The following is a 10,130-nucleotide window of genomic DNA, read 5'->3' as shown; positions in this document are numbered from 1 at the left end:
AGTCCACAGACCCCAACATTCTAGTTTCATAAGATTAGATTAGATTATATTTACTTTCATCCCAATTGATCCGCAGTGAGAAGGTCCTCCAGGATGCAGAACATGTCAGATAAACAACAATATATGACAAATATTTACAACTAAAATAAATAAGCTAATGTAACATTTCACAATACCCAAGTGGAATGATCATCGTTTTTTAATGAACACTATATGAAAGGGTCATTTTACAAATACTGAATTTAAAATAAACAATTTTTAATTTATTTATAACGTTATAAATGTATAATACAACTGCTATAATACTTATTTACAATGAACACATTACTGCACTGAAATTGTGCAGAAGTTATATTGTACTTACACACACAAATCAGTTGGTTTTACTGAGAAATTCAGCAATGGAGTAGAAGGCGTTGGCCACCAATAAATCCGTTAGGCTTCTCTTAAACTCAATTTCATTGGTTGTTGAGCTTTTAATGGCTTCTGGCAAGTTATTGAAAATGTGTGGTCCTGACTAATGCACACCTTTTTCCACAAGACTAAGTGACTTTAAATCCTTGTGAAGATTATTCTTATTTCTAGTATCGATTCCATGAATTGAGATGTTGGTTTGAAAAAGTGATATATTTTTAATGACAAATTTCATTAAGAAATAAATATATTGGGAAGCAGTAGTTAGTATCCCTAGTTCCCTAAACAGGCTTCTGCAGGATGTTCTTGAGTTCATACCACATATAACTCTTACTGCACGTTTTTGTGCCCAGAAAACTTTAGCTTGGGTTGGTGAATTACCCCAAAAACCAATCCCATATGGCATTATGGAATGAAAGTAAGCATAGTATGCCAGCTTTTTAATTTTTATATCCCCTATGTCTGACACAATTCGCATTGCAAATAGAGATTTATTAAGATGCTTCAGCAGTTCTGTGGTGTGCTCCTCCCAGCTGAATTTATTATCAAGCTGTAATCCCATGACTTTAACACTGTCTACTTCTTCTATCTGCTTGTCATCGCATGTTAGGCATATACTCGTGGGACACCCCTTACAAGTTCTGAGTTGCATGTAGTGTGTTTTTTCAAAGTTTAGTGACAAAGAATTGGCTAGGAACCAGTGATTAATGTCCACAAGTATTTTATTGGCCGATCTTTCTAAGACTACACTTGATATGCTGTTTATTGCAAAGTTTGTATCATCGGCAAACAAAACAAACTTGGCATCTGATAATGTTACTGATGAAAACTCATTGAAATACACAAGAAAAAGTAAGGGCCCAAAATGCAACCTTGTGGGACCCCACATGCAATTAGTTGCCAGTTGGATGATGCCTGATAGCTTGATACATGTCTCTTTCCTAATAACACCCTTTGCTTCCTGCCAGAGATATAAGATTTGAACCACTTTGCAGCATTTGCTGTTACACTATAATATTCTACTTTATTTAAAAGGATATTGTAATTTACAGAGTCAAATGCCTTTGACAGATCACAGAATATACCAGTTGCCTGAAATTTTTTGTCTAATGAATTAAGCACATTTTCACTGTATGTGTAGATAGCCATCTCAATATCAGAACCCTTTAGGAATCCGAACTGCGACTTTGACAATATGTTATTTGAGGTAAGATGGTTATGAAGCCAATTGTACATTACTTTTTTTAAAATTTTTGAGAATGCTGGCAACAGTGAAATTGGACGGAAATTTGATGCTATTTCTTTATCTCCCTTCATAAACAGTGACTTAACTTCAGCATATTTCAACCATTCAGGAAGTATTCCACTGATAAACGACTAGTTACACAGATAGCTTAATATGTTACTTAGCTTAGAATCACATTCTTTAATTAACTTTGTTGATATTTCATCATACCCACTAGATGTTTTTGATTTTAAAGATTTTATGATGGACATTATTTCTGCTGGGGCAGTGAGGGCCGAATTCATATTATGGGAGTTACATGAAATGTCTGGTCTAAGGTATTCTACAGCAGCATCTACCAAACCTAACAACCACATCTTTTCAGTAACAGTTATAAAAGGTTTGTTAAATACTTCTGCAACACTATACACATCTGTCACCAATGTATCATTTACTCTTAATGTTATTTGTTCCTCTTCATGTCTGGTTCTACCGGTCTCCTCCTTCACTAAATCCCATATTGTCTTTATTTTGTTATCTGAAATGGCTATCTTTTCCTCGTAATATATTTGCTTTGATGTCCGCACTACAGTCTTTAATATTTTGCAGTATTTCTTGAAATTGGCTATAGCATCAACATCAGAACTGTTTTGGATTGACAGATACAGTTTTCATTTTGTTTTACTAGATACTCCTATTGCTTGAGTTATCCATGGCTTCTTTGGAGACTTTGCTCTAACCTTGGTAGGTTTTGGGGGAAAACTGTTCATATAAGGTAAGCTCTTTATTAGCAAAAGTGTTATATTTTTCATTCATGCCATGAGCACGGTAAGCATCAGTCCAGTGAATGTCTCTGAGAAGTGTCCTAAAATGATCAATTTTTGGCTTATTGATTACCCTCTTGAGCTCAGATTTAACATATTTTATATCATGTTCAGTATTAACATTTAACAGAAGGAACTCCATGTCATGGTCTGAGACGCCATTGACTATTGGTTTTGTCATATAATTTTGTTCATTGGACATACCAAATAGGATGCAAATGTACTTAAATTAGGGCTAATATCCATACTTATGAAACCAGGAATAGAAATATGATAAATTTCCCCAGGACCAGACTCTTCAATACAAAAAATAAATTTCCATACGTTTCTGAACAAGATACCACCAAGTGTGAAGGAACTTACATGCAATAAATTTGGTGATGGAACGCAGCTAAAAAGAAAGGACATCTATAATGTTGAGGAATTTATATGTAACAGTGTAAACTTTTTGATTATTTAATTATAATGTGAAAATTTTAATTTAAAGTGTAAATTGGCATTTACTTAAATTAAATATGTAATACTATATTCTGTAAAAAAATAACATGTGCCAGATAGTGTCTCAGTCTGCAGCACTGTTGTCTTCAGTAAAATAAAAAAAAATTCATTTGATTTGATTTGGTATGTCACAGAACTCTGTCTGCAGAGGACATAATTCATTTTCGAATGTACAATCAGTTTTGGTCTGTACAAAAATCTAGTACTCATATGTGAAATACCATACTGCATTCCAAAGAACACCAGTTCTAAATCGTCATATTGTGTACTTGTATGCTATCCACAATACATCAAAGACAGATCGGAAAGTTTCCTTTAGCAACACAGTACATAATTTTATAACTTAACTTTCTACTGCTGTCTAGAACAGTCATTACTTTGTCATTGCACCAATACAGACACTGTTGTATTTACATAGGATGTTAAATAGCGGCAAGAACAGCTTTAAATCTTTAAAGGCACAAATAAATTTTATATTTCCACTTCACCATAATAATTACGTTCGATGGCTAAAGTGAAATATTATTATCATCATATTGAAATGATGAAAAAGCTTTACAATATTGCCTGTTCTACAGTAACATGAACTTCGATATGCACACCTCTTAATTAGAATAAGTTTTGAATTTGTACATCACTTCCAATGATACTATGTTGCTTTACTACAAATAGTGATTAAAATGAATTGATGAGAGCTACAGTGATGTTCCTGTCTCACAGTTTAAGAACATTATGCCTTAGAGTATTGATTTCGTTTAAGACAAAACCTATTATTTTGTCATGACCTTAACTATTCATATATTTAAACAAAATGATTCAAGGTGTGTATTGTCTTTGTGTAGTAAACTTAGTACTGTGTGATGAATGAGAGCAAAATGAGAGCAGATTCTCCTAGTGGGAGATTCTGTGGTTTGTAAAATTGCTAAAATTTACAATTCATTACCAAATAATATCAAAGGGATGAGAAGTAATACGTCTTCATACAGTTTTTTATTTAAAGTATGTGCTTGAAATACCAGATCACACTATAAAAGAATTCTGTTGCAATAATATGGTAAAAATCTTTAAAAATGACACTAACACCCTAAACAGATTTATAAATTCCTTATGATCACCTGCGACAAAATGTAATAAACATAAGATGTCACAAAAAATACGCCACTATTTCTAAAGTTTATTACTACTACTTCAAAATATCTTTGTTGTACACATTATTGTTTATATTCTACATATTGATATTTATATTCCATGTGTAATAGTCTACATAAGAAATTCCGTACTACGCCCAAGCAGTTTATTTGCTCACACAAGTGTATAGGATTGTGTACAACAAACAAAAATAAAATAACCAAAAGAAAGTTAAGACCAGGATGGATCTGCATTCAGAGCACTTGTTGAGAATCTTCAGTTTGCAGAGAAACTGAGAAGACGAAGAACTTTGGAGAGAAGAAAAATGAAAATTCTTCAGTTAAATAAGTTCAGTCAAGCTCCTCAAGTGAACATTATGATGTGTAAAGGAGGACATATTATCTTCAGTACCACGGAATAAATGATTATTTGTAATATGTGTGTATCACGATTTTGTTAGTAACTAAAACTCTCTGAATACATGCACTCACTTTGTTTTTACACTCTTTTTATGACATGATACTACAGAAAAGCATTTGTTTTTATTTTCTGGGGAAATCTGTTGTGATGAAGCTGAAAGTTGTCAATGTGAAATATTGATGCTTCAACTAAATTTAGAACAGTAAAACAAATTTAAACCAGAATTCACTCTAAGACAAAAAAGCATTCTGAATGATAATCCTGTATATGTGATTACATACAACAGGAATTACTGGAAGAAGTCTGCCAAGAAACATTATAAATAGTAAATTAAATTCATTTATAAACCTATTGTCAAACATTTTGAACCCAACTTCTCCCAAAGATAAATCAAAACTAAATCAAATCCAAGTAGGCAGAAAGACTGAATAAAATCTAGGATCAGAATATCATGTCAAGGAAAAGGAAACTTTATCTAGGATAGGCGAATCATACACACAAAGCACTGAAATACACAACAAGAGATATTATAAAAACTTAAATTGCATGATAAGGAAGGCCAAAAACATGCATTAAGCACAGCAAATTAACAGGTCATACAGTAAAACAATAAATTGGCCAGTTGCAAGTAGAAATAGCAGTAGGGAGGTTCCGTATAACTTTAATTATGTATATAGTCAGTTCATCCATCCTGTGATTGAGAATCTCGATGATTTTCGTCTGTTGTTGACACTGATATTGCAAAATCTTGGACCTGGGAATTCTAAGACTTTCGAGAAAGTTTTAAGTTTGAAGTTGAATAACAAAAACAATAGCAATATATTTCGTGTAATATAATTACAAATTAGCAAGTTATTGATTTTTCCATACTTTTATTAGCAAAGCTTGCTACTTGCCAAATTTTGCAATTAGAGGTCCATGAGAAATACCATGCAGGATTTAATGGGCTACTTTTTGATATCGATATACATGACATAAGTGGCCCTATCTTTTGATAGCACTCACTTAGATGCTTACGTTTGTTCCACCATCAAGGGACTATAGAGATTAGTAAGTGACATAAATTTCAACTTAATACATCTACCCATTACCGAGAAAAAGGCATCTTAACAGATAGACAAACAGGCAAATATTCAGGTAACAGACGACAAAAATTATTTTTTCTTGCGAAATAAGTAAAAATTAAAAATTATCAGGTTTTTCATTTGCTTGCGCTATGAAACCTTGCTTCTTGCGAAATTCATGATTCGAAGGGAATTATCCTGTAGGTTTTGATGAGCGTGTCCACGAATATAAAAAAAAGGTGACTGCATTGCCTTTGTTGCTTCACTTTTTTACAGCGCCAAGGGACCTGCAGATCTTAATGTGTGACTTAAATTTCTACTTGATATGTCTACCTGTCCCAGACTAAAACGATTTTGAGCAGTCAGACAGACAGACACATGGACAACAAAGTTATCCTATGATGTCTTGTTTGTTACCGAGTTCCATAACTGCTTGTGAATACGAAGTAACCTCTAGGTTTTGATGAGTGACTTTGTCAAAGTATGCAACATAAATGGACATGTCTCTTGATCCCATTGACTTAGAAGCGTAACATTTTTTACGCCACCAAGGGACTGTAGACTTTGTCATGTAGCATAAATTTTAACTTGATATATCTAATAGTTTTGGGGAAGATGAGTTTTTATCAGTCAGACAGACAGACAGCAAAGAGATCCAATCTGAAGCAAACATGGACAAGATATCAGAAGAACTAGTTGTATCACTAGGTGCGGGCGTCAGAGTAGTCACCTTTGTAGAAATGCCAGATCCATTGGATGTATCATCTTTCACGCGAATTGCTTTGTAACTAGGTGGAGTCAGTTTGGTGGTTTCCAGTTTTGGTTTGTTGATTTGGTACTGTTACTCTTGGTTTATTGAGGCACGTATAAAACAGAGAAATAGTTTTAATTGTGTATATCGCAATTTTTCCATCACAGTTTGGTAGCAGGACGTACGATCTTGTATAGTGGCCGGTCGATGCAACTGAAGTGTTTCCATTCACGGTTATGTCTCTGAAGTACCCATGAGTAATATCAGAAAGTCATTTGACATGGTCTCATAGATTTGATGTTTATAGTTGCAAAGGATTCCAAGCGAGAGGTTTTTGTTCAGAATTCGCACAGTTTATACAAAAGTGGACAGATCACAATAATCTGACAAGGGCAGCATCTGATGTGAATAATTTCTTCGTTTCTGTAGCCAAAAACATAGTAGCACAAAACATTCAAAGGCCGTAAAACTGCTTCCCTTAGTTAAGGTACACCACTGACGACACTTAACTTCAAATCCACATCAGCCAATTGAATTATAAAAATCATAATGTCCCTAGAAAGCACCAGCTTTTGTAGATATGACAGAATATCGTCCAGGCCACTAAAATTGTGTGGTTGCTTGATAAGAACGTATTATGCTGTTTATGCAACGAGCCTATAAAAACTGGAGTACTACCTAACAGTTTAAAACATGCTACAGTACACAAAGGTGATGAGAGACATGTGATTTCCAACTATTGCCCAGTACTTTCAAAAATGTTTCAGAAGGTAGTCTACAACAGGCTAGATGAACACCTTACACAAAATGGTTCACTAACACCCTCTCAGTTTGGCTTTCGCAAAGAGCTCTCCATCGGGGAGCATTATTTAGCCTCACTAAAGAAATTATAGATGAACGGAACTCTAGAATGTATTGTGTATGGATTTTCTGTGGGCTCACCGAAGCTTTATACTGTGTAAAACGTAACTTATTAGTACAAAAATTCCCACACCATGGAATCAAAGATCAACCATTAATTTGGCTAGAATTCTACTTACAAACAGAAAATAAAGAGTTGCCCCAGTAAGTGGAGGTGAAATAATAAAATTAGAGTGTGGAATTATTAAGTATGGTGTTTCCCAAGCCTCTGTCCTTGGTCCCCTGATCTTATTTGTATAAATTAATGACCTACTTGCACAAGTAAGCAGCAATGCAAATATGGTAGTGTTCACTGATGATATGAATTTCTTAATGAAGGGCACGAACTCTTAATGCAGATTACAGCTGAAACAACGTTACAAGTATACAAATAGTTCACGGCAAATAGGCTATCATTAAACCTCTCAAAAACAAAGTTAGAACAGTTTTAGACAAAACTAAGAATCTGCAACCTCTTGAAATCGTTGTAAATGGCCAGAAAATGAATGAAACTTCACACATAGAGGACGTCTCTCCTAATAGGTGTCAGGTACATTTTAGTTGGTGTTTCGGCGATATTTGCAATTTCGTTTTTGCATGGTATAGCTGGAGTCAGTCTGAGCAATTACTGCTCCTCACGTGTTTCATGTGACACTCACTGTAAACAGAAACTGTTAATTTGTTTCACACTCGAAAAACAAGCCGGGATTTTACATTCCCATTCGATAGTGGGCTCCCAAATTAGTCTAGTCCAATATTCGTTTTATCGATATGTATTAATGGTAAAATACGAAGAAAACCTGCAATCCAGTAGCCACACAGAAGCACTGCATTCTTGGTGGTAGCAGTTGATGCTGACCAGGACAGCGTTATCGCTGCTAGAGTACTGGATATTCATCGAGTTTTACTGTCCCTGTTAGTACATATCGAAAACACAAATTTCGCTCTGGTTACTCTGGGACCTCTCTATCGAATGGGCACGTAAAATTCGGCTATAAAAATAATTTTGTTTGTAATGGGGAACACACTGATGCTTTCCATCGATACTGGACGTAGCATAAAAGTCATGATTAGCGCTGTTTGTTTGGGCTGACTCCAGGTACACAACACAGAAACGAAATTGCAGATATCTGCTGAACTACCATAGAAAACACGTCTAACGGCTCTTAGGAGAGATGGGCTGTATGTTTTTTTAGAAATACAAATGGATAATGGATTAAAATGTTCAAGGTCACCACCTGTTAATTGGGATTTAATTATTATACTTGCAATTAATATTAAAGGCGATTTCAGATTGTGAGCTATTTTTATATAGAAATTATGTACAATGGCGGCAGAGTTAAAACAAACTGGGGGCTCTTTTCATTAGATGACTGAAATAATTGTGAACTTTTCCAATAGTTAATGCGATTTATTCTAAAAGTAGCAATGGCCACAGTTTTGGCTTGGAGAGCAAGTATTTAGGTAAGTTCTGTTACTGACTATGAATTTAAATCTGCTTCCTTGTGGAAATTAATATTAAACTGATTATTGGACTTCGTAATATTAAAGCGATTGCAGGTTCTGTAGTATTTCACAAACAAAAGACTACAGTGCATGAAATGGGGCACACAACTACAGTAACCAAAAGAAATGCTTCTGTATTTAAGAAAACACACAAAACTATGAATCTGTAAGGAAAGGACATGTTTATAAACGAACTTTATAAATATATTTTTAATGAAATAAAAGTAAACTTACTTTCCACGTGGCCTAACATTTAAAACAAAAGATTCCCTGTATGAAACACGCGATATTCAAATGCATGTACTTGATATTCTGATTTATAATAACTGTTCCAATTATAAATAATCCAAGAAATCTGTCCTATGAGCATTTCACTGAATCTGCAAAATTAATTGCCTCACATGAATCAAGCTAGCCAAGAGGGAGATAATCACAATGGCAAAAAGAAAAGAGCAAAAGAGAAGAGCAAAAAAGAAAAGAGAGTGGCGCCATTGGTTTACGACTGTTTATGCTAATTGCACATTACGATCTATGTATGATTATCGATATATTATCCAGAGGTGACTGGCATAGTCACATTACTTTCAGTAAATTTTGTGTAAAATTTGGGGACGTTATAAATGGATACCCATATTGATTATCAGATCAATGTAGTCATATTTCGCCAATTTCCAGTCTCTGATTTTGTATGGTCCAATATTCTGAGGAAATGCTGCAAAAGTGGAAAAAAGTTTCTATAATACAGAAAAGGATCAGTGATGTTACAAATCGGAAAGTCAGTACTTCTACTCATTGATGATATTTATGAACCAAAATGCCATCCAAAGTATGTGTGATATTCACAGTCATGACACAAAACAGAAGCAAAGCCTTCGCAAAGACTCAGAAACTCTCAGTATAGCGCAAAAAAAACTTGCCTGGGCTGGAAAAAGAATTCAAAATAAGCTCGCACTGTACATGAAAAAGGATATTGAAAACCGTAACACATTCAACAGTGTCTCATAAACCACACCGTATGTAAAGTAAATGAGTTTCTGTAGCTGTAAGTTTTGTAAAAGAGGCATTATATTATAAATGATGTAATTTGTATGCTATTGTATGTAATATTGTACTTCATTGTATGAATGTTTTTTGTGGTACTGTTGTTTTTCTTGCAACCTTGAATGTAATACAGTATACAGTGAATTGTATTTATCCTTTCTACAGTATTGTTTGTTTTCCTTCCTTTTTTTGTCCACGTATTATTGTTTTCATTGACCTGTCCTACATTAAGTACAATCTTTGTACAGGTAGTAATTTAACAGGACTAAATAAAAACAGAAGCAAATCATATCAAATATACCTGTGTTTAAAACCATAGTACTGTGTGTTAATAGTTATGATCTGTTACTATCTATTAT

Source organism: Schistocerca gregaria, chromosome 2 (genome assembly GCF_023897955.1).
Source record: "Schistocerca gregaria isolate iqSchGreg1 chromosome 2, iqSchGreg1.2, whole genome shotgun sequence".
Lineage (NCBI taxonomy): Eukaryota > Metazoa > Arthropoda > Insecta > Orthoptera > Acrididae > Schistocerca > Schistocerca gregaria.
This window is presented reverse-complemented; position numbering follows the sequence as displayed.